General features: G+C 59.1%; 2 non-coding genes across 2 annotated transcripts in view; one reads left to right on the top strand and one right to left on the bottom strand.

Annotated features, from left to right (window-relative positions):
- Nucleotides 1–5231: 5231 nt before the first annotated feature.
- LOC131866971 (5S ribosomal RNA) lies at nucleotides 5232–5350 on the bottom strand. The gene has a single exon (XR_009365569.1). It is a non-coding gene; the product is annotated as a 5S ribosomal RNA (ribosomal RNA).
- A 14883-nt stretch (nucleotides 5351–20233) lies between these two features.
- LOC131867016 (18S ribosomal RNA) overlaps nucleotides 20234–21940 on the top strand; it is a 1827-nt gene continuing 120 nt past the window's right edge. Inside the window, exon 1 of the ribosomal RNA XR_009365614.1 lies at nucleotides 20234–21940. This exon is cut by the window's right edge and continues 120 nt beyond it. This is a non-coding gene — a ribosomal RNA (18S ribosomal RNA).

Raw genomic sequence — 21940 nt, forward strand, 5'->3', positions numbered from 1 at the left:
GACCTCTAAGGCTCGAAATGAGTCCCGACGACTAAAACTTGACAAGAAGCACCCATCAGGCACCCAACTCGACACCCATGGGATGCCGACCCACCCGGGCTTCCACCTAGCACACCTTGGCACCCACCCACCCTCGCACCCAACCTCGCACCCAACTTAGCACCTTTGAACCCACATTGGCACTCACCCTGACCCTGGCACCTTGGAACCCACATTGGCACTCACCTTGACCCTGGCACCCACCTTTGCACTCACCTTGGGACCCACCCTGGCTCCCACCTCGGCACCCACCCAGACACCCACCTTGGTTCCTTGGCACCCACCTTGGATCCTTGGCACCCACCCCGACACCCACCTTGGCACGCAACTTGGCTACTTGCCACCCACCTTGGCTCCTTGACGCCCACCCCGACAACCACCCCGTGACCTACCCTGGCTAGGGTTGGTGCACACCCACCCTGGTGCCCACCTTGGCACCCACCCCATGACCCACCTTGGCACGCACCTTAGTACCCACCCCGTTACCCACCCTAGGACCCACCCCGTGACCCACCTTGGCCAGGGTGGGTGCCTTGGTGCGCACAACTTGCCTGGGCTGCACACCAGGGCGGGCTCAAGATGGCACCCGCGTTCCGTTTTTTTCACTATCTTTCAAAACGGAAATTTTAAAATCTCGTTTTTTTTTTTTTTTTGCCTTTTCTGGAAATTAGTGAAGGCAGCGCATCAAAGGTGCGCAATGCTGGTGCGAACCCGGGAGCGCTCCGATGTGTGCTCCAAGGTGCGGCGTGCACGAAGTCCGAGCCCGGCTTGCCCCGGGTGCGCACCTCGCGTGCACCTTCGCCGGGGTGAGCACCTTGGCTGGGTTGCGCGCCCTGGTGCGCACCAAGGAGCGCTCTGAAGTGTGCTCCAAGGTGCGGCGTGCACGAAGTCGGAGCTCGGTTTGCCCCGGGTGTGCACCTCGGGTGCGCACCTCGCGTGCACCTTCGCTGCGGTGGGCACCTTGGCTGGGTTGCGCGCCTTGGTGGGCACCATGCAGTGCACGAAGTCGGAGCCCGGTTTGCCCCGGGCGCGCACCTCCGCCAGGGTGGGCACCTTGGTGCGCACAACTTGCCTGGGCTGCGCACCAGGAAGGGCTCAAGATGGCACCCGCGTTCCGTTTTTTTCACTATCTTTCAGAACGGAAATTTTAAAATATCGTTTTTTTTTGCCTTTTCTGGAAATTAGTGAAGGCAGCGCATCAAAGGTGCGCAACGCTGGTGCGAACCTGGGAGCGCTCCGATGTGTGCTCCAAGGTGCGGCGTGCACGAAGTCGGAGCCCGGTTTGCCCCGGGTGCGCCCTGGTGGGCACCATGGTGCGCACCAAGGAGCGCTCCGAAGTGTGCTCCAAGGTGCGGCCTGCACGAAGTCGGAGCCCGGTTTGCCCCGGGTGTGCACCGCGGGTGGGCACCTTGGTGCGCATGCCTTGCCTGGGCTGCGCACCAGGGCGGGCTCAAGATGGCACCCGCGTTCCGTTTTTTTCACTATCTTTCAAAACGGAAATTTTAAAATCTCATTTTTTTTTGCCTTTTCTGGAAATTAGTGAAGGCAGCACATCAAAGGTGCGCACCTCGCTGCCCACCACGGTGCGCAACGCCGGTGGGCACCCGGGAGTGCTTCGAAGTGTGCTCCAAGGTGCTGCGTGCACGTTGTCGGAGCCCGGTTTGCCCCGGGTGCGCACCTCGCGTGCACCTTCGTCGGGGTGGGCACCTTGGCTGGGTTTGCCCCGGCTGCGCTCCGAAGCGGGGTTATTGGAGCGCCGCCTCTTTTTTTGTCGGAGCGTTTGGTGGGGTTTCTCGCATTGGCTCTTCCCAGGCCCGGTTGCCACCCTGGCGCGCACGAAGTCGGAAGTAGGGTTAATTGCCCGGGTGCGCACCTTTGCCAGGGTGGGCACCTTACCTGGGCTGTGCACCCGGGCGGGCTCAAGATGGCACCCGCGTTCCGTTTTTTTCACTATCTTTCAAAACGGAAATTTTAAAATCTCCTCTTTTTTTTGCCTTTTCTGGAAATTAGTGAAGGCAGCGCATCAAAGGTGCGCACCTCGCTGCCCACCTTGGTGTGCTCTGAGGTGCGCACCCGGGAGCGCTACGAAGTGTGCTCCAAGGTGCGGCGTGCACGTTGTCGGAGCCCGGTTTGCCCCGGGTGCGCACCTCGCCTGCACCTTGGCCGGGGTGGGCACCCTGGCTGGGTTTGCCCAGGGTGCGCTCCGAAGCGGGGTTACTGGAGCGCCCCCTCTTTTTTTGTCAGAGCGTTTGGTGGGGTTTCTCGCATTGGCTCTTCCCAGGCCCGGTTGTTGGGTGCGCTCCCACCCTGGCGCGCGCGAAGTTGGAAGTTGGGTTAATTGCCCGGGCGCGCACCTTCGCCAGGGTGGGCACCTTGGTGCGCACACCTTGGCTGGGCTGCGCACCAGGGCGGGCTCAAGATGGCACCAGCATTCCCTTTTTCTCACTATCTTTCAAAACGGAAATTTTAAAATCTCGTTTTCTTTTGCCTTTTATGGAAATTAGTGAAGGCATCGCATCAAAGGTGCGCACCTCGCTGCCCACCTTGGTGTGCTCCGAGGTGCCCACCACGGTGCGCTCCGAGGTGCCCACCACGGTGCGCAACGCCGGTGCGAACCCGGGAGCGCCCCGATGTGTGCTCCAAGGTGCGGCGTGCACGAAGCCGGACCCCGGTTTGCCCCGGGTGCGCACCTCGCGTGCACCTTGGTGCGCACACCTTGGCTGGGTTGCGCGGCCTGGTGGGCACCATGGTGCGCACCAAGGAGCGCTCCGAAGTGTGCTCCAAGGTGCGGCGTGCACGAAGTCCTAGCCCGGTTTGCCCCGGGTGCGCACCTTCGCCGCGGTGGGCACCATGGCGTGCACGAAGTCGGAGCCCGGTTTGCCCCGGGTGCGCACCTCGCGTGCACCTTCGCCGGGGTGGGCACCTCGGCTGGGTTGCGCGCCCTGGTGCGCACCAAGGAGCGCTCCGAAGTGTGCTCCAAGGTGCGGCGTGCACGAAGTCGGAGCCCGGTTTGCCCCGGGTGCGCACCTTCGCCGCGGTGGGCACCCTGGTGCGCACCATGGCGTGCACGAAGTCGGAGCCCGGTTTGCCCCGGGTGCGCACCTCGCGTGCACCTTCGGCGGGGTTGCGCGCCCTGGTGCGCACCAAGGAGCGCTCCGAAGTGTGCTCCAAGGTGCGGCGTGCACGAAGTCGGAGCCCGGTTTGCCCCGGGTGCGCACCTCGCGTGCACCTTCGGCGGGGTTGCGCGCCCTGGTGGGCACCATGGTGCGCACCAAGGAGCGCTCCGAAGTGTGCTCCAAGGTGCGGCGTGCACGAAGTCGGAGCCCGGTTTGCCCCGGGTGCGCACCTCGCGTGCACCTTCGCCGCGGTGGGCACCATGGCGTGCACGAAGTCGGAGCCCGGTTTGCCCCGGGTGCGCACCTCGCGTGCACCTTCGCCGGGGTGGGCACCTCGGCTGGGTTGCGCGCCCTGGTGCGCACCAAGGAGCGCTCCGAAGTGTGCTCCAAGGTGCGGCGTGCACGAAGTCGGAGCCCGGTTTGCCCCGGGTGCGCACCTCGCGTGCACCTTCGCCGCGGTGGGCACCATGGCGTGCACGAAGTCGGAGCCCGGTTTGCCTCGGGTGCGCACCCCGCGTGCACCTTCGCCGGGGTGGGCACCTCGGCTGGGTTGCGCGCCCTGGTGCGCACCAAGGAGCGCTCCGAAGTGTGCTCCAAGGTGCGGCGTGCACGAAGTCGGAGCCCGGTTTGCCCCGGGTGCGCACCTCGCGTGCACCTTCGCCGCGGTGGGCACCTTGGCTGGGTTGGGCACCATTGAGCGCTCCGAAGTGTGCTCCAAGGTGCGCACCATGGCCCTCCAAGGTGCGCAGCATGGCGTGCACGAAGTCGGAGCCCGGTTTGCCCCGGGTGCGCACCTCGCGTGCACCTTCGCCAGGGTGGGCACCTCGGTGCGCACACCTTCTCAATGTTTTCTTGCCTTTTCTGGAAATTGGTGAAGGCAGCGCATCAAAGGTGCGCACCTCGGTGTGCTCCGAGGTGCGAACCCGAGAGCGCTCCGAGGTGCCCACGAAGTCGAAAGTCGGGTTAATTGCATTGTTTTCCCCGGGTGCGCTCCGAGGTGCGCAACATCGGTGCGCACCAAGGAGGGCTCCGAAGTGTGCTCCAAGGTGCGCACGATTCGGAGCTCGGTTTGCCCGGGGTGCGCACACCTTGGCTGGGTTGCGCACCCTTTGTGCGCTCCAAGGTGCGCACGAAGTCGGAGCTCGGTTTGCCCCGGGTGCGCACCTTCGCCAGGGTGCGCACCTTGATGCGCACGCCTTGGCTGGGCTGCGCACCTTGGTGGGCGCCATGGTGCGCACCTTTCGTGCGCTCCAAGGTGCGCACGAAGTCGGAGCTCGGTTTGCCCCGGGTGCGCACCTTGGTGGGCGCCATGGTGCACTCCGAGGTGCCCAAGATTGGTGCGCAACAAGGACCGCTCCGAAGTGCGCTCCAAGGTGCGCAGGTGCGCGCGAAGTCGAAAGTTGGGTTAATTGTCCGGTTTGCCTCGGGTGCGCACCTTGCGTGCACCTTCGCCAGGGTGGGCGCCTTGGTGCGCACACCTTGGCTGGGCTGCGCACCCGGGCGCGCACACCTTGGCACCCGCGTTTCCTTCATTTTAAATTTTTTTTTTTTACAATCTCTCAAGTGGGAAATTCTATAATCTCAACTTTTTTTGCCTTTTCAGGAAACTTTTGAATGGAGCGCATCATTGGTGCGCTCCGAAGTGTGCTCCAAGGTGCGCACCTCTGGTGTGCTCCAAAGCTCTCTCCAGCTGCGTGCACCTGCCCCGGCCGCGCACCCGGCCCCGCCCAGCTTCGCTCACCTGTCCCGGGCGTCTGGTGCGGAACCTTAGAGTAAGAAACATCACCGTGCACCTTGGCCAACGTGCGCGACTCGACCGAGCGCGCACTGGCCGAGGTGCACACCGATTTCACCTGGGTGCGCGCGCAGCACCTCGGGCGCACCGGGGTGCGCGCACAACGCCCGGGTTGCACCGTGGCCTGTGTGCTCGGGGCGCCTCGGGTGCGCGCTCGGTGTCGCCCCCGCCCGCGCGGTAGTGCGGGCAGCGCACCCCGGCCCGGCCCGGCCCCGACGAGAACGCAAACGGGCAAAAGGTTTATTCAAATAGCATTGCGACGCCCGGCGAAAAACTAAGAAAGGGTGCAACACCGGGACTTCCCGGGAGGTCACCCATCCTAGTACTACTCCGGCCCAAGCGCGCTTAACTGCGGAGTTCTGATGGGATCCGGTGCACTAACGCTGGTATGATCGCACCCGTTATGAGCTTGTCGCAGTGTGTACTTAGCAAACCGCGACCCACGTGCGAATCCACCCCGGCCACCCACCCCCGTCGAGGTGCACACCCTCCCTCGCGAAGTGCGCCCCGTTCGCCAAGTGTGAGCCCTGCCCGGGTGCGCGCACCTTGCTAGGGCGTCGGGTGTGCACCCGGCCCGGCCTACGTGCGTGCACCTGGACGGGGCGTCGTGTGCGTGCAGTGTCCCGTCTGCAACGCGGTGCCCACACACCACCTCGGGCGCAACGACCTGCGCTCACATGTGGGCCGAGTGCACCTTGGTGCATGTTCGGGGCGCCTCGGGTGCACGCTCGATCTTGCCCCGGTGCACCAAGGCGCTCGGTTTGCCCCGGGTGCGCACTTGGTGCAAGGTGGGCACCCAAAATAGGGATCAAGCACCAAAACACAAGTTTCGGGATGCAAAATGGGACCCAAGGACCACAAATGCGTTCCAAGACCCATGATGGGTCCACGAGAACAAAAATGTGTTCCGAGACTTAATAAACAAATATTGGGTTTTAGGAGAAGAAACATGCTCTGATGCCCAAAACGAGAATCGACCCCGAAAAGGCCACAGGCCAAAAGTGGGATGCGAGACAAAAAAAAATGGGACCCGAGGACCAAAATTGGGTTCCCAGGTCGAAGACAGGGCAACCGGACAAGAAACGACCTCTAAGGCTCGAAATGAGTCCCGACGACTAAAACTTGACAAGAAGCACCCATCAGGCACCCAACTCGACACCCATGGGATGCCGACCCACCCGGGCTTCCACCTAGCACACCTTGGCACCCACCCACCCTCGCACCCAACCTCGCACCCAACTTAGCACCTTTGAACCCACATTGGCACTCACCCTGACCCTGGCACCTTGGAACCCACATTGGCACTCACCTTGACCCTGGCACCCACCTTTGCACTCACCTTGGGACCCACCCTGGCTCCCACCTCGGCACCCACCCAGACACCCACCTTGGTTCCTTGGCACCCACCTTGGATCCTTGGCACCCACCCCGACACCCACCTTGGCACGCAACTTGGCTACTTGCCACCCACCTTGGCTCCTTGACGCCCACCCCGACAACCACCCCGTGACCTACCCTGGCTAGGGTTGGTGCACACCCACCCTGGTGCCCACCTTGGCACCCACCCCATGACCCACCTTGGCACGCACCTTAGTACCCACCCTGTTACCCACCCTAGGACCCACCCCGTGACCCACCTTGGCCAGGGTGGGTGCACCCACCCTGGTGCCCACCTTGGCACCCACCCATCCTAGCACCCAGCCTGTGACCGGGCTTGGAACCCAACCTTGCACCCGTCTTGGCCAGTGTGGGTGCGCACCCATCCTGGCACCCACGTTGTGACACACCCTTTAACCCACGCACCCTAGCAGCCACGTTGGCACCCACCTTGGAACACAACCTAGCAACTTGGCACCCACCCCGTGACCCACCTTGGCATCCACCATAGCAGTCGCCCACTTGGCACCCACCTTGGAACCCAAGTTGGCACCCACCTCGGCACCCACCTTGACACTTGTGGACCCACCTTGCCACTCACCCTAGCATCGACCCATCCTAGCACCCACCCTGGCACCTTTGCACCCTAGCACTCACCCATCCTAGCACCTAACCTGTGACCCACCTTGACACTCACCCTCGCACCCACCTTGGAACCCAACCTAGCACCCACCCACCCTGACACCAACCCTAGCACCTACCCACCCTTGCACCCACCCTGTGACCCATCTTGGCACCCACCCATCCTACCACTCAACCTATCACCCACCTTCTCACCCACCTTGGCATCCACCTTAGCACCCACCCACACTGGCACCTTGGCACCCACCTCGGGCAAGGTGGGTGCACACCCACCCTGACACCCAATTTAGAACCAACCGAGCATGTTACCCACCTTGGCACCCACATTGCAGCCCACCCTAGTACCCACCCTATGACCCACATTGGCATCCACACCCTAGCACCCAGGCACCTCGACACCCGCCTTGACACGCACCCTAGCACTAAACCTGTGACCCACCTTGGAACTCACCCTAGAACCCACCCACCCTGTGAACCACCTTGGCATCCACCTTAGCACCCACCCACCTTGGCACCCACTCTAGCACTCACCCATCCTAACACCCAACTTGTTACCCACCTTGGCACCCGCCCTCGCGTCCACCTTGAAACCCACCCTAGCACCCACCCACGCAGGAGCCCACCTTGGCACCCAACCTAACACCCACGCATCCTGGCACCCAACTTGTGACCCACCTTGGAACCCACCCTAGTACCCACCTTTGAACCCACTATATCACCAACCCACCTTGGCACCCACCCTATGACCCTCTTTGGAATCCACCCTAGCACGCACCCACCCTGGCACCCACCATGGAGCGCACCCTAGCACCCACCCACCTCGGCACGCACCTCAACACCCACCTTGGTGTGCGCACTGCGCCAACCTCTCAAAGACCCTATGTGGTGCGCTCCAAAGTGTACACCTTTGGTGCGCTCCAAGGTGCGCACCTTTGGTGCACACCGAGGTGCACACCAAAGTGTGCACCGAGGTGAGCACCAAAGTGCACTCCAAGGTGCACACCAAGGCGTGCACCTTTGGTGCGGTCAATGCAAACGAATTCGGAAGTTGGGGTCGATGTCCTAATCGCTGCTGCAGACTACACGTATGAGAATCGGACAAATAGCTTTATATAGGGGAGGTGTTGCGTTTGATGGGTCGACTCCCCTGGTTGTGTGCACTGCACCAACTTCAAAGACCCTGTCTTGTTTAAGAAGTCAAAAGTTGGGGTGGATGTCCTAATCATTGCTGCAGTCTACGCATGTATGAGAATCAGACAAATAGCTTATATAGGGGAGGTGTTGCATTCGGTGGGTTGACTCCCCTGGTTGTGCGCACTGCGCCAACCTCAAAGACCCCGCATAGCAGAAGAAGTCGGAAGTCGGATTTTGGTGAGCACCAAGGCGTGCACCTTTGGTGCGGTCAACGCAGACGAATTCAGAAGTTGGGGTGGATGTCCTAATCGTTGTTGCAGGCTACACATGTATGAGAATCAGACAAATAGCTTATATAGGGGAGGTGTTGGGTTTGATGGGTCAACTCCCTTGGTTGTGCGCATTACGCCAACCTCAAAGACCTTGTTTTCGTTAAGAAGTCAAAAGTTGGGGTCAATGTCCTAATGGCTCCTGTAGGCTACACATGTATGAGAATCGGACAAATAGCTTATATAGGGGAGGTGTTGGGTTTGATGGGTCGACTCCCCTGGTTGTGCGCATTACGTCAACCTCAAAGACCTTGTTTTCGTTAAGAAGTCAAAAGTTGGGGTCGATGTCCTAATTGCTCCTGTAGACTACACATGTATGAGAATCAGACAAATAGCTTATATAGGGGAGGTGTTGGGTTTGATGGGTTGACTCCCCTAGTTGTTCGCATTACACCAACCTCAAAGACCTTGTTTTCGTTTAGAAGCCGAAAGTTGGGGTCGATGTCCTAATTGCTCCTGCAGGCTACGCATGTATGAGAATCAGACAAATAGCTTATATAGGGGAGGTGTTGGGTTTGATGGGTCGACTCCCCTGGTTGTGCGCATTGCGCCAACCTCAAAGACCCTGCATTGCGGATGAAGTCGAAAGTCAGAGTTTGGTGTGCTACAAGGTGTGGTCGAAGGTGCTCACCTAGGTGTGCACCTTTGGAGCGCAGGAAAAGTGCCCTCCAAAAGTGCGCACCTTTGGAGTGCACAAAAGTGCCCTCCAAAAGTGCGCACCTTTGGAGCGCACAAAAGTGCCCTCCAAAAAGTGCCCTCCAAAAGTGCGCACCTTTGGAGCGCACAAAAGTGCCCTCCAAAAAGTGCCCTCCAAAAGTGCGCACCTTTGGAGTGCAGAAAAGTGCCCTCCAAAAAGTGCCCTCCAAAAGTGTGCACCTTTGGAGTGCACAAAAGTGCCCTCCAAAAGTGCGCACCTTTGGAGCGCAGAAAAGTGCCCTCCAAAAAGTGCCCTCCAAAAGTGCGCACCTTTGGAGCGCAGAAAAGTGCCCTCCAAAAAGTGCCCTCCAAAAGTGCGCACCTTTGGAGCGCAGAAAAGTGCCCTCCAAAAAGTGCCCTCCAAAAGTGCGCACCTTTGGAGCGCAGAAAAGTGCCCTCCAAAAAGTGCCCTCCAAAAGTGCGCACCTTTGGAGCGCACAAAAGTGCCCTCCAAAAAGTGCCCTCCAAAAGTGCGCACCTTTGGAGCGCACAAAAGTGCCCTCCAAAAGTGCGCACCTTTGGAGCGCACAAAAGTGCCCTCCAAAAGTGCGCACTTTTGGTGCGCACCAAGGCGCTGGTTCGGTCGTTGCAGGCGAGTTCGGAAGTTGGGGTCGATGTCCTGAGCGGAGGTGCAAACTACACAGGTGTCGGAATCAGCTTATATAGGGGAGGTGTATGCTTCGATGGGTCGACTCCCCAGGTTGAGCGCACCGCGCCAACCTCAAAGACCCTACGGTATGGATGAAGTCGGAAGTTGGGTCCGATGACCGATTCGATTAGTAGGTATGCTCATGAGGTCGGAATTTGGGTCCGATGACTGCCATGTGCAGGAAGGCGAATGTTTGCACTGTGCGTTGCAAGGTGCACACCAAGGTGCTGGTGCGGTCTTTTTAGTCGAGTTCGGAAGTTGGGGTCGATGTCCTGATCGGAGGTGCAAGCTACACAGGTGTGGGAATCGGACAAATAGCTTATATAGGGGAGGTGTATGCTTCGTTGGGTCGACTCCCCGGGTTGAGCGCACCGCGCCAACCTCAAAGACCCTACGGTATGGATGAAGTCGGAAGTTGGGTCCGATGACCGATTCGATATGTAGGCATACTCGCGAGGTCGGAATTTGGGTCCGATGACCTGCCATGTGCAGGAAGGCGAATGTTGGCACTGTGCGTTGCAAGGTGCGCACCAAGGCGCTGGTTCGGTCGTTGCAGGCGAGTTCGGAAGTTGGGGTCGATGTCCTGATCGGAGGTGCAAACTACACAGGTGTGGGAATCGGACAAATAGCTTATATAGGGAGGTGTATGCTTCGTTGGGTCGACTCCCCGGGTTGAGCGCACCGCGCCAACCTCAAAGACCCTACGGTATGGATGAAGTCGGAAGTTGTGTCCGATGACCGATTCGATATGTAGGCATACTCGCGAGGTCGGAATTTGGGTCCGATGACCTGCCATGTGCAGGAAGGCGAATGTTGGGACTGTGCGTCGCAAGGTGCGCACCAAGGCGCTGGTGCCGTCGTTGCAGTCGAGTTCGGAAGTTGGGGTCGATGTCCTGGTCAGAGGTGCAAACTACACAGGTGTGGGAATCGGACAAATAGCTTATATAGGGGAGGTGTATGCTTCGATGGGTCGACTCCCCGGGTTGAGCGCACCGCGCCAACCTCAAAGACCCTACAGTATGGATGAAGTCGGAAGTTGGGTCCGATGACCGATTCGATACGTAGGCATATTGGCGAGGTCCTGAATTTGTGTCCGATGACCTGCCATGCGCAGGAAGGCGGAATTTGGGTCCGATGACCGAGTTGATGGCGTGCCATGCGCAGAAAGGCGAATTTGGGTCCGATGACCGAGTTGATGTTGATGGCCCGCCATGCACAGGAAGGCGGAATTTGGGTCCGATGACCGATTTGAAGGCGTGCCATGCGCAGAAAGGCGGAGTTTGGGTCCGATGACCGAGTTGATATTGATGGCCCGCCATGCGCAGGAAGGCGGAATTTGGGTCCGATGACCTGACATACGCATGGAGTCCGACTCGGGGGCCGATGTTCGATTCGATGACTTGCATTGTGGGTAAAGTCGGAAGTTGTGGTCTTTGACCCGATTCGATGACCAGACTTCGGCTGCTTGAGAATCGGACAAATAACTTATATAGGGGAGGGTAGTGTTCTCGAGCATCCTCCCCCCGTGCCCGTTTATGTCGATTGATGCTGGTGCTCGACTGGTTGGAGCGCTCGGATGCAAAAATCTTGCACCAGGATTTATCGATTGTGATGGACACGGCAAGTCTCCTGATTGCTATGCAGGAGCTCATCGTGAATCTCTATGCGGCCTTGGTATGGACTCGACCTGCGGAATGGTTCGGCAATGGTAGTCGCTCCAACACGTCCTTGCAATGGCCACAGAGGTGATTCGACTAGAGCTCCAGTCTAGCTTTTGGGTTGCTTGGCGGACTGGTATAGCCGCGATCGAGTTCGGCCATGAACGTTTTAGATAGCTCTTGGGCTTTCTGGGACGGAAGTCGGAAGTTTGGGCTGTTGTCCGATTTGATGACCATTCTTCGGATGTGTGAGAATCGGACAAATAACTTATATAGTGGACTGTGTTGTCTCACGCAGCCCCCTCCGTGCCCCTCTATCTCGACCGATGTTGGTGCTTGAAAGGGTTGGGATCGCTCGGATTTATAAACGTGCACCACCATTTGTCGAGTGTGAGGGACGCGGCAGGTCTCCTAAATGCTATACGGGCGCTCTCTGAGAATCTCTATCCGGCCTCGACACAGACTAGTCTTGCTGAATGGTTTGGCACTGGTAGTCGATCCAACACGTCGTTGTTGTGGCCGCCTAGGCGATTCGATTCGAGCCCCCGTCTAGCTTTTGGGTTGCTTGGCGGATTTTGCCCTATCCGCAAGTGAGCTCGGTCCCTAAACGTTCGAGAAACCCGATTGCTATGCGCCGACTCTCTTTCTTGCGAGCCTCCATCTAGCTTTTGGGTCTCTACGGAACGGAAGTCGGAATCTGGGACCGTTGTTTGATTCGACGAGGCAGACTACGGTTGTGCGAGAATCGGACAAATAACTTATATAGGGGAGGTGTTGACTGGAGCATTCTCCCCCGTGCCCCTCTAACTCGACCAATGCTGGCGCTCGAACGGTGGTAGCGCTCGGATTTTCGTTGAGCGCCAGCATTGGTCGATTTAGAGGGGCATGCGAGATTCCCGAATGCTATGCGAGGGCTCTAACGGAAATGTCTATTGGTTTCGGTATGGATGCAATTGCGAGTGGTTCGGCAAAGGTAGTCGTTCCGATGCGTCCATGTCGTGGCCAAATCGATAATTCGATTTGAGCCCTCGTATAGCATTTGGGTCTCTCGATGTGATTCCGCATTCCAGTCCCTTTGGGCACTGCTTGAGCCGCATCCCAGGGGGTTCCCTTCCCAATAATCTGCCTCGCAACCCGATTGCTATGCGGTGAGGCTCCTCGGCCGCCTCGGAACTATCTGTGTATCAGACGCATCGCGGGATAAGGGGTTGGCAACGGTAGTCGCCCCAAGCGCGTCCGATGCTTGGACCATTCCGAGGCGGCCCTGAAGCCTCTTCCGTCTAGCCGTTGGGTCCTTCTCGCCGCATCCCTTGCCTCGCACCCCGATTGCTATGCGGTGAGGCTCCTCGGCCGCCTTGGAACTATCTGTGTATCAGACGCATCGCGGGATAAGGGGTTGTCACTGGTAGTCGCCCCAAGCGCGTCCGATGCTTGGACCATTCCGAGGCGGCCCTGAAGCCTCTTCCGTCTAGCCGTTGGGTCCTTCTCGCCGCATCCCTCGACTCGCACCCCGATTGCTATGCGGTGAGGCTCCTCGGCCGCCTTGGAACTATCTGTGTATCGGACGCGTCGCGGGATAAGGGGTTGTCACTGGTAGTCGCCCCAAGCGCGTCCGATGCTTGGACCATTCCGAGGCGGCCCTGAAGCCTCTTCCGTCTAGCCGTTGGGTCCTTCTCGCCGCATCCCTCGCCTCGCACCCCGATTGCTATGCGGTGAGGCTCCTCGGCCGCCTTGGAACTATCTGTGTATCGACGCGTCGCGGGATAAGGGGTTGTCACTGGTAGTCGCCCCAAAGCGCGTGCGAGCATGGACCCATTCCCAGGCGGCCCTGAAGCCTCTTCCGTCTAGCCGTTGGGTCCTTCTCGCCGCATCCTCGCCTCGCACCCCGATTGCTATGCGGTGAGGCTCCTCGGCCGCCTTGGAACTATCTGTGTATCGGACGCGTCGCGGGATAAGGGGTTGTCACTGGTAGTCGCCCCAAGCGCGTCCGATGCTTGGACCATTCCGAGGCGGCCCTGAAGCCTCTTCCGTCTAGCCGTTGGGTCCTTCTCGCCGCATCCCTCGCCTCGCACCCCGATTGCTATGCGGTGAGGCTCCTCGGCCGCCTTGAACTATCTGTGTATCGGACGCGTCGCGGGATATGGGGTTGTCACTGGTAGTCGCCCCAAGCGCGTCCGATGCTTGGACCATTCCGAGGCGGCCCTGAAGCCTCTTCCGTCTAGCCGTTGGGTCCTTCTCGCCGCATCCCTCGCCTCGCACCCCGATTGCTATGCGGTGAGGCTCCTCGGCCGCCTTGGAACTATCTGTGTATCGGACGCGTCGCGGGATAAGGGGTTGTCACTGGTAGTCGCCCCAAGCGCGTCCGATGCTTGGACCATTCCGAGGCGGCCCTGAAGCCTCTTCCGTCTAGCCGTTGGGTCCTTCTCGCCGCATCCCTCGCCTCGCACCCCGATTGCTATGCGGTGAGGCTCCTCGGCCGCCTTGGAACTATCTGTGTATCGGACGCATCGCGGGATAAGGGGTTGTCACTGGTAGTCGCCCCAAGCGCGTCCGATGCTTGGACCATTCCGAGGCGGCCCTGAAGCCTCTTCCGTCTAGCCGTTGGGTCCTTCTCGCCGCATCCCTCGCCTCGCACCCCGATTGCTATGCGGTGAGGCTCCTCGGCCGCCTTGGAACTATCTGTGTATCGGACGCGTCGCGGGATAAGGGGTTGTCACTGGTAGTCGCCCCAAGCGCGTCCGATGCTTGGACCATTCCGAGGCGGCCCTGAAGCCTCTTCCGTCTAGCCGTTGGGTCTTCCTCGCCGCATCCCTCGCCTCGCACCCCGATTGCTATGCGGTGAGGCTCCTCGGCCGCCTTGGAACTATCTGTGTATCGGACGCGTCGCGGGATAAGGGGTTGTCACTGGTAGTCGCCCCAAGCGCGTCCGATGCTTGGACCATTCCGAGGCGGACCTGAAGCCTCTTCCGTCTAGCCGTTGGGTCCTTCTCGCCGCATCCCTCGCCTCGCACCCCGATTGCTATGCGGTGAGGCTCCTCGGCCGCCTTGGAACTATCTGTGTATCGGACGCGTCGCGGGATAAGGGGTTGTCACTGGTAGTCGCCCCAAGCGCGTCCGATGCTTGGACCATTCCGAGGCGGCCCTGAAGCCTCTTCCGTCTAGCCGTTGGGTCCTTCTTGCCGCATCCCTCGCCTCGCACCCCGATTGCTATGCGGTGAGGCTCCTCGGCCGCCTTGGAACTATCTGTGTATCGGACGCGTCGCGGATAAGGGGTTGTCACTGGTAGTCGCCCCAAGCGCGTCCGATGCTTGGACCATTCCGAGGCGGCCTGAAGCCTCTTCCGTCTAGCCGTTGGGTCCTTCTCGCCGCATCCCTCGCCTCGCACCCCGATTGCTATGCGGTGAGGCTCCTCGGCCGCCTTGGAACTATCTGTGTATCGGACGCATCGCGGGATAAGGGGTTGTCACTGGTAGTCGCCCCAAGCGCGTCCGATGCTTGGACCATTCCGAGGCGGCCTGAAGCCTCTTCCGTCTAGCCGTTGGGTCCTTCTCGCCGCATCCCTCGCCTCGCACCCCGATTGCTATGCGGTGAGGCTCCTCGGCCGCCTTGGAACTATCTGTGTATCGGGACGCGTCGCGGGATAAGGGGTTGTCACTGGTAGTCGCCCCAAGCGCGTCGATGCTTGGACCATTCCGAGGCGGACCTGAAGCCTCTTCCGTCTAGCCGTTGGGTCCTTCTCGCCGCATCCCTCGCCTCGCACCCCGATTGCTATGCGGTGAGGGCTCCTCGGCCGCCTTGGAACTATCTGTGTATCGGACGCGTCGCGGGATAAGGGGTTGTCACTGGTAGTCGCCCCAAGCGCGTCCGATGCTTGGACCATTCGAGGCGGCCCTGAAGCCTCTTCCGTCTAGCCGTTGGGTCCTTCTCGCCGCATCCCTCGCCTCGCACCCCGATTGCTATGCGGTGAGGCTCCTCGGCCGCCTTGGAACTATCTGTGTATCGGACGCGTCGCGGGATAAGGGGTTGTCACTGGTAGTCGCCCCAAGCGCGTCGATGCTTGGACCATTCCGAGGCGGACCTGAAGCCTCTTCCCTCTAGCCGTTGGGGCTTTCTCGCCGCATCCCTCGCCTCGCACCCGATTGCTATTCGGTGAGGCTCCTCGGCCGCCTTGGAACTATCTGTGTATCGGACGCATCGCGGGATAAGGGGTTGGCAGTGGTAGTCGCCCCAAGCGCGTCCGATGCTTGGACCATTCCGAGGCGGCCCTGCAGCCTCTTCCGTCTAGCCGTTGGGGCCATCTCGCTGCATCCCCCACCTCGCACCACGATTGCTATGCGGTGAGGCTCCTTGGCCCGCCTCGGAACTATCTGTGTATCGGACGCATCGCGGGATAAGGGGTTGTCACTGGTAGTCGCCCCAAGCGCGTCCGATGCTTGGACTATTCCGAGGCGGCCCTGCAGCCTCTTCCGTCTAGCCGTTGGGGCCATCTCGCCGCATCCCCCAGCTCCTCGGCCGCCTCGGAACTATCTGTGTATCGGACGCATCGCGGATAAGGGGTTGGCAGTGGTAGTCGCCCCAAGCGCGTTCGATGCTTGGACTATTCCGAGGCGGCCCCGCAGCCTCTTCCGTCTACCCTTTGGGGCCATCTCGCCGCATCCCTCGCCTCGCACCCCGATTGCTATGCGGTGAGGCTCCTCGGCCGCCTGGGAACTATCTTCGTATCGGAATGCATCGCGGGATAAGGGGTTGTCACTGGTAGTCGCCCAAGCGCGTCCGATGCTTGGACTATTCCGAGGCGGCCCTGTGGCCTCTTCCGTCTAGCCGTTGGGGCCATCTCGCCGCATCCCTCACCTCGCACCCCCATTGCTATGCGGTGAGGCTCCTCGGCCGCCTTGCAACTGTCTTCGTATCGGAAGCATCGCGGGATAAGGGGTTGTCACTGGTAGTCGCCCCAAGCGCGTCCGATGCTTGGACTATTCCGAGGCGGCCCTGCAGCCTCTTCCGTCTAGCCGTTGGGGCCATCTCGCCGCATCCCCCACCTCGCACCCCGGATTGCTATGCGGTGAGGCTCCTCGGCCGCCTTGGAACTATCTTCGTATCGGACGCATCGCGGGATAAGGGGTTGTCACTGGTAGTCGCCCCAAGCGCGTCCGATGCTTGGACTATTCCGACGCGGCCCTGTGGCCTCTTCCGTCTAGCCGTTGGGGCCATCTCGCCGCATCCCCCACCTCGCACCCCGATTGCTATGCGGTGAGGCTCCTCGGCCGCCTTGGAACCATCTTCGTATCGGACGCATCGCGGGATGAGGGGTTGTCCACTGGTAGTCGCCCCAAGCGCGTCCGATGCTTGGACCATTCCGAGGCGCCCTGAAGCCTCTTCCGTCTAGCCGTTGGGGCCTTCCCGCCCCATCCCTCGCCTCGCACCCCCGATTGCTATGCGGTGAGGCTCCTCGGCCGCCTTGGAACCATCTGTGTATCGGGACGCATCGCGGGATAAGGGGTGGCACTGGTAGTCGCCCCAAGCGCGTCCGATGCTTGGAGCATTCCGAGGTGGCCCTGAAGGCCTTCCCGCCCCATCCCCTCGCCTCGCACCCGATTGATATGCGGTTGAGGCTCCTCGGCCGCCTTGGAACTATCTGTGTATCGGACGCATCGCGCGGGATAGGGGTTTGGCACTGGTAGTCGGGTCCCAATCGCATCCGATGCTTGGACCATTCCGAGGCGGCCCTGCAGCCTCTTCTGTTTAGCCGTCGGGGCCTTCCCGCCGCATCCCTCGCCTCGCATCCGATTCCTATGCGGTGAGTCTTCTCGGCCGCCGCGGAACTATACCTGTTATTGCTACTGCATCCTTCGGCTGGTAACCTCCTCTGCCGCCTTGGAACGTTCTCTTTGTCGGACGCGTCGCGGGATAAGGGGTTGGCACTGGTAGTCGCCCCAAGCGCGCCCGTATGCATAGACCGCTCCGAGTCGACCTTGCTTTCAGCCTCTCACATGCATAGACCTCTCTGAGTCGACCCTGCAGCCTCTCACGTTTAGCCTTTGGAATCTCGCCTCACAACATGATTGCTATCCTTGATGCATCCCTTGCCTCGAGCCCTGATTGCTTCTTGGCTGCATCCCTCCTCTCCTCACAGGCCCGGTTGTCATCACTGCTTCATCCGTCGCTTCATGCATTCTGGCTGCTGGGCCCTTCCCACCGCACACCTCGATTGCTATCTCTTCTGCATCACACACCCCGATTGCTATCTCTGCTACATCCCTCGGCTCTCACTTCTGCATCCTTCGCCTCACACCTCGATTGCTATCAATGCTGCATCCGTAACCTCACACCCCGATTGCTATGCGGGGAGGCTCCTTGGCCCGCCTTGGAAATTTCTGTGTGTCGGAACGCACCCGCGGGATAAGGGGGTTGGCACTGGTAGTCGCCCCAAGTGCGCCCGATTCTTAGACCGCTTCGAGGTGACCTCGTAGCCTCTTTCGTCCAGGCTTCCTGCCTTCAACGCCCTTTTTACACCTCGATTGCTATGCGCGGGCTCGTTGGCGTCTATCACCTCTCTGCGAAGAGTGGCACGATGATTGTTGGGGGTAAATCGTAGCAGTCCGATCTCTGGCCTTGGGCCATTGTGAGGGCTGATCGATTTCCTGTGCGCATCTCGTGTTCGCCCAGTAACAGACTCGACGACTTGTAATCGGTCTTGTTCCCGATTGTTCCTGGAGGTAGTCTTCGGAACTCTTGGATTTGACCTGTCACTCGAACTGTCCTCTTCCGAGGATGCTTGTGTGTGTGTGCTTGTGCCATTTCCTTGGCGGTATTAACGAGATATTAAAGAGCGGAGTGAGCGCCTCGCCCAGCTATGTTTGGGGCTCTCACTCCCTTACCCGGTGTGCGACCGCTTTGCACGTAGGTGCGGAGCATCGCGACTCTTTCGATGTTTGGCGGTTGTCTTCCGGTGATGCGTTGGTCCCGAAGTGCACGTTACTAGCATTTCTGCCATTGTTCTCGATCTTTGGCACGTTCCTTCGTTGCAATTGGATATATATCTCCGTTTATACGCGCAGGCTTCTCCCGCCTATTCAGCGCTGTCCCACTCTCAGCACTCTCGTGGTCTCCTTGGCTTCTCTCTCCCGTGAGCGAGCTCTCTTCTCGAGTCTTTTCCATGTCCCATGGAGGTTGCCTTGCGAAATTCGGGCACACAAACGTGACCGGATAAGAGCGGAATTGCCTATGAGGAGAAGCTCACCTTAGGGAGCAGCAATGCCGAGTGTTTCGACAGAGGGTAGAGGGGGCGTTGTTTGGGCGGTTGCACAAAAGAGTGCTACGTTTGCACTGAAGGTTGCTTCTTCGTCTCCGACGAACTCTTCGAGGCAAAAAAGCTTGTTTTACGGGGTCGAGGTGGGACTGTTCGTGCGAGTTGCGCCACCAAAAGTGCGTAGGGGGCATATACCTGGAAATGGATGTCTCTGAGTGGCCTTACTCGGTCGCGTGCACGGTGCATTCTCTAACGGCAGGACTGTCGCGAGCATGTGCGGGTCGGATGTTTTCGGGTAAAGGGTCCGTACGGGATGTTCTTCCCAGGCTCCTGTGAACCGAGACTCTGCATCGTCATGCTCCGGCTCCCGTGGGTGCTCATGCCTCGTCGAGCTGTTTGTCGTGGACGATTAAAGGCCGAGGCCTTCCTTCGAGAGGGGAAATTGTTCAGGCTGGTCGAGGCGGGATTGTTCGTGCGGGGTGCACCACCAAAAGTGCGTAGGGGGCATATGCCTGGGAAATGGATGTCTCTGAGTGGCCTCTACTCGGTCGCGTGCACGGTGCACAGTCTCACGGCATGACTGTCGCGAGCATCGACGGTGCGGTGGTTTTCGGGTAACCGGGTTCCGTACGGGATGTTTCTTCCCAGGCTCCTGTGAACCGAGGCCCCTTGTCGTCGTGCTCCGGCCCGCAGAGGGTCCCGTTCCCCCATCGGGAGGGTCGCAGTGGTCACGGAGAATGGGTTACCCAAGTCGCGCTCGGAAGGGAATGATTTGTGCATCGGTCGAGATGTGCTCGGTCTGTGCGGGTTGCACCACAACATGTGTGTAGGGGGCATATACCTGGGAAATGGATGTCTCTGAGTGGCCTTACAATTGAGGTGGCTGCGTGCACGGTGTCGCCTGTTCAGATAGACGCGTCGTGAGCGGGGGCGTTTGGGAGTTTTCGGGTAAAGGGTTCCGTACGGGATGTTCTTCCAGGTGCTTGTGAACCGGAGCTCCTTGATGCCACGTTCCGACTTTCACACGTCTTTTCCTTCCAGCGCGATGTTCTTCGTCGGCTTGGCGAGAGAGCCGGGCGACGGAAATTGTTCTGTGCGGTCGAGGATGGCTTTTCTGTGCGGGTGTGCGCCACTCCAAGTGTGTGGGGGCATATGCCTGGGAAATGGATGTCTCTGAGTGGCCTTACAATTGAGGTAGGTCGCTGCGCACGACGCATTTTTGCACAGATTCGACATTCGCGAGTAGGTTCGGCTTTTCGAGACCGAGGGTAAAGGGCTCCGTACGGGATAATCTTCCCAGGTGCTTGTGAACCGAAGCTCCCTGTCATACCTCTCCGGCCTGCACTCGTATTTTCCTCGCTCTGGTCTTGAGGAGCACACTGCCCAGTTCCCGCATCTCCGTCCTTGGTCAACTTTGGGATGCGGGCGGGTTTTGTTCGATTGCAAGGATGGGCCGCATGCTTTCTAAATTTTGGTTTCCCTATGAGGGCGGGTCTGCCTCGCGGTCTCTCTGGCAGAGGTCCGGGGCGGCCCGCTCGTGGCCGGAAGCTACCTGGTCGATCCTGCCAGTAGTCCATATGCTTGTCTCAAAGATTAAGCCATGCATGTCTAAGTATGAACTATTTCAGACTGTGAAACTGCGGATGGCTCATTAAATCAGTTATAGTTTCTTTGATGGTACTTTGCTACTCGGATAACGTAGTAATTCTAGAGCTATACGTTGCCACCAAATCCCGACTCTTGGAAGGGATGCATTTATTAGATAAAAAGGCCGGCGCGGGCTCGCCCGCTACTCCGGTGATTCATGATAACTCGACGGATCGCACGGCCTTTGTGCCGGCGACGCTTCATTCAAATTTCTGCCCTATCAACTTTCGATGTAGGATAGAGGCCTACCATGGTGGTTGACGGGTGACGGAGAATTAGGGTTCGATTCCGGAGAGGGAGCCTGAGAAACGGCTACCACATCCAAGGAAGGACAGCAGGCGCGCAAATTACCCAATCCTGACACGGGGAGGTAGTGACAATAACTAACAATACTGGGCTCATCGAGTCTGGTAATTGGAATGAGTACAATCTAAATCCCTTAACGAGTGATCCATTGGAGGGCAAGTCTGTGGGTGCCAGCTAGCCGCTGGTAATTCCAGCTCCAATAGCGTATATTTAAGTTGTTGCAGTTAAAAAGCTCGTAGTTGGACCTTGGGTCGTCATGGTCGGTCCGCCTACTTGGTGTGGCACTGGCCCTCACGTCCCTTCTGCCGGCGGCGTGTTCCTGGCCTTAATTGGCTGGGGTCGCGGTTCCGGCGCCGTTACTTTGAAAAAATTAGAGTGCTCAAAGCAAGCCTACGCTCTGAAAACATTAGCATGGAATAACGCGATAGGAGTCTGGTCCTGTTCCGTGGCCTTCGGGACCGGAGTAATGAATTAATAGGGACTGTCGGGGGCATTCGTATTTCATTGTCAGAGGTGAAATTCTTGGATTTATGGAAGACGAACCACTGCGAAAGCATTTGCCAAGGATGTTTTCATTAATCAAGAACGAAAGTTGGGGGCTCGAAGACGATCAGATACCGTCCTAGTCTCAACCATAAACGATGCCGACCAGGGATCGGCGGGATGTTGCTCTAAGGACTCCGCCAGCACCTTCTGAGAAATCAGAGTGTTTGGGTTCCGGGGGGAGTATGGTCGCAAGGCTGAAACTTAAAGGAATTGACGGAAGGGCACCACCAGGAGTGGAGCCTGCGGCTTAATTTGACTCAACACGGGGAAACTTACCAGGTCCAGACATAGTAAGGATTGACAGATTGAGAGCTCTTTCTTGATTCTATGGGTGGTGGTGCATGGCCGTTCTTAGTTGGTGGATGCGATTTGTCTGGTTAATTCCGTTAACGAACGAGACCTCAGCCTGCTAACTAGCTACGCGGAGGTTCCCCTTCGCGGCCAGCTTCTTAGAGGGACTATGGCCTCCTAGGCCATGGAAGTTTGAGGCAATAACAGGTCTGTGATGCCCTTAGATGTTTCTGGGCCGCACGCGCGCTACACTGATGCAACCAACGAGTTTTTCTCCCTGGCCCGAAAGGTTCGGGAAATCTTGCCAAATTGCATCGTGATGGGGATAGACCATTGCAATTATTGATCTTCAACGAGGGAATTCCTAGTAAGCGCGAGTCATCAGCTCGCGTTGACTACGTCCCTGCCCTTTGTACACACCGCCCGTCGCTCCTACCGATTGAATGATCCGGTGAAGTGTTCGGAT

This window comes from Cryptomeria japonica, unplaced genomic scaffold, assembly GCF_030272615.1.
Source record: "Cryptomeria japonica unplaced genomic scaffold, Sugi_1.0 HiC_scaffold_161, whole genome shotgun sequence".
NCBI lineage: Eukaryota > Viridiplantae > Streptophyta > Pinopsida > Cupressales > Cupressaceae > Cryptomeria > Cryptomeria japonica.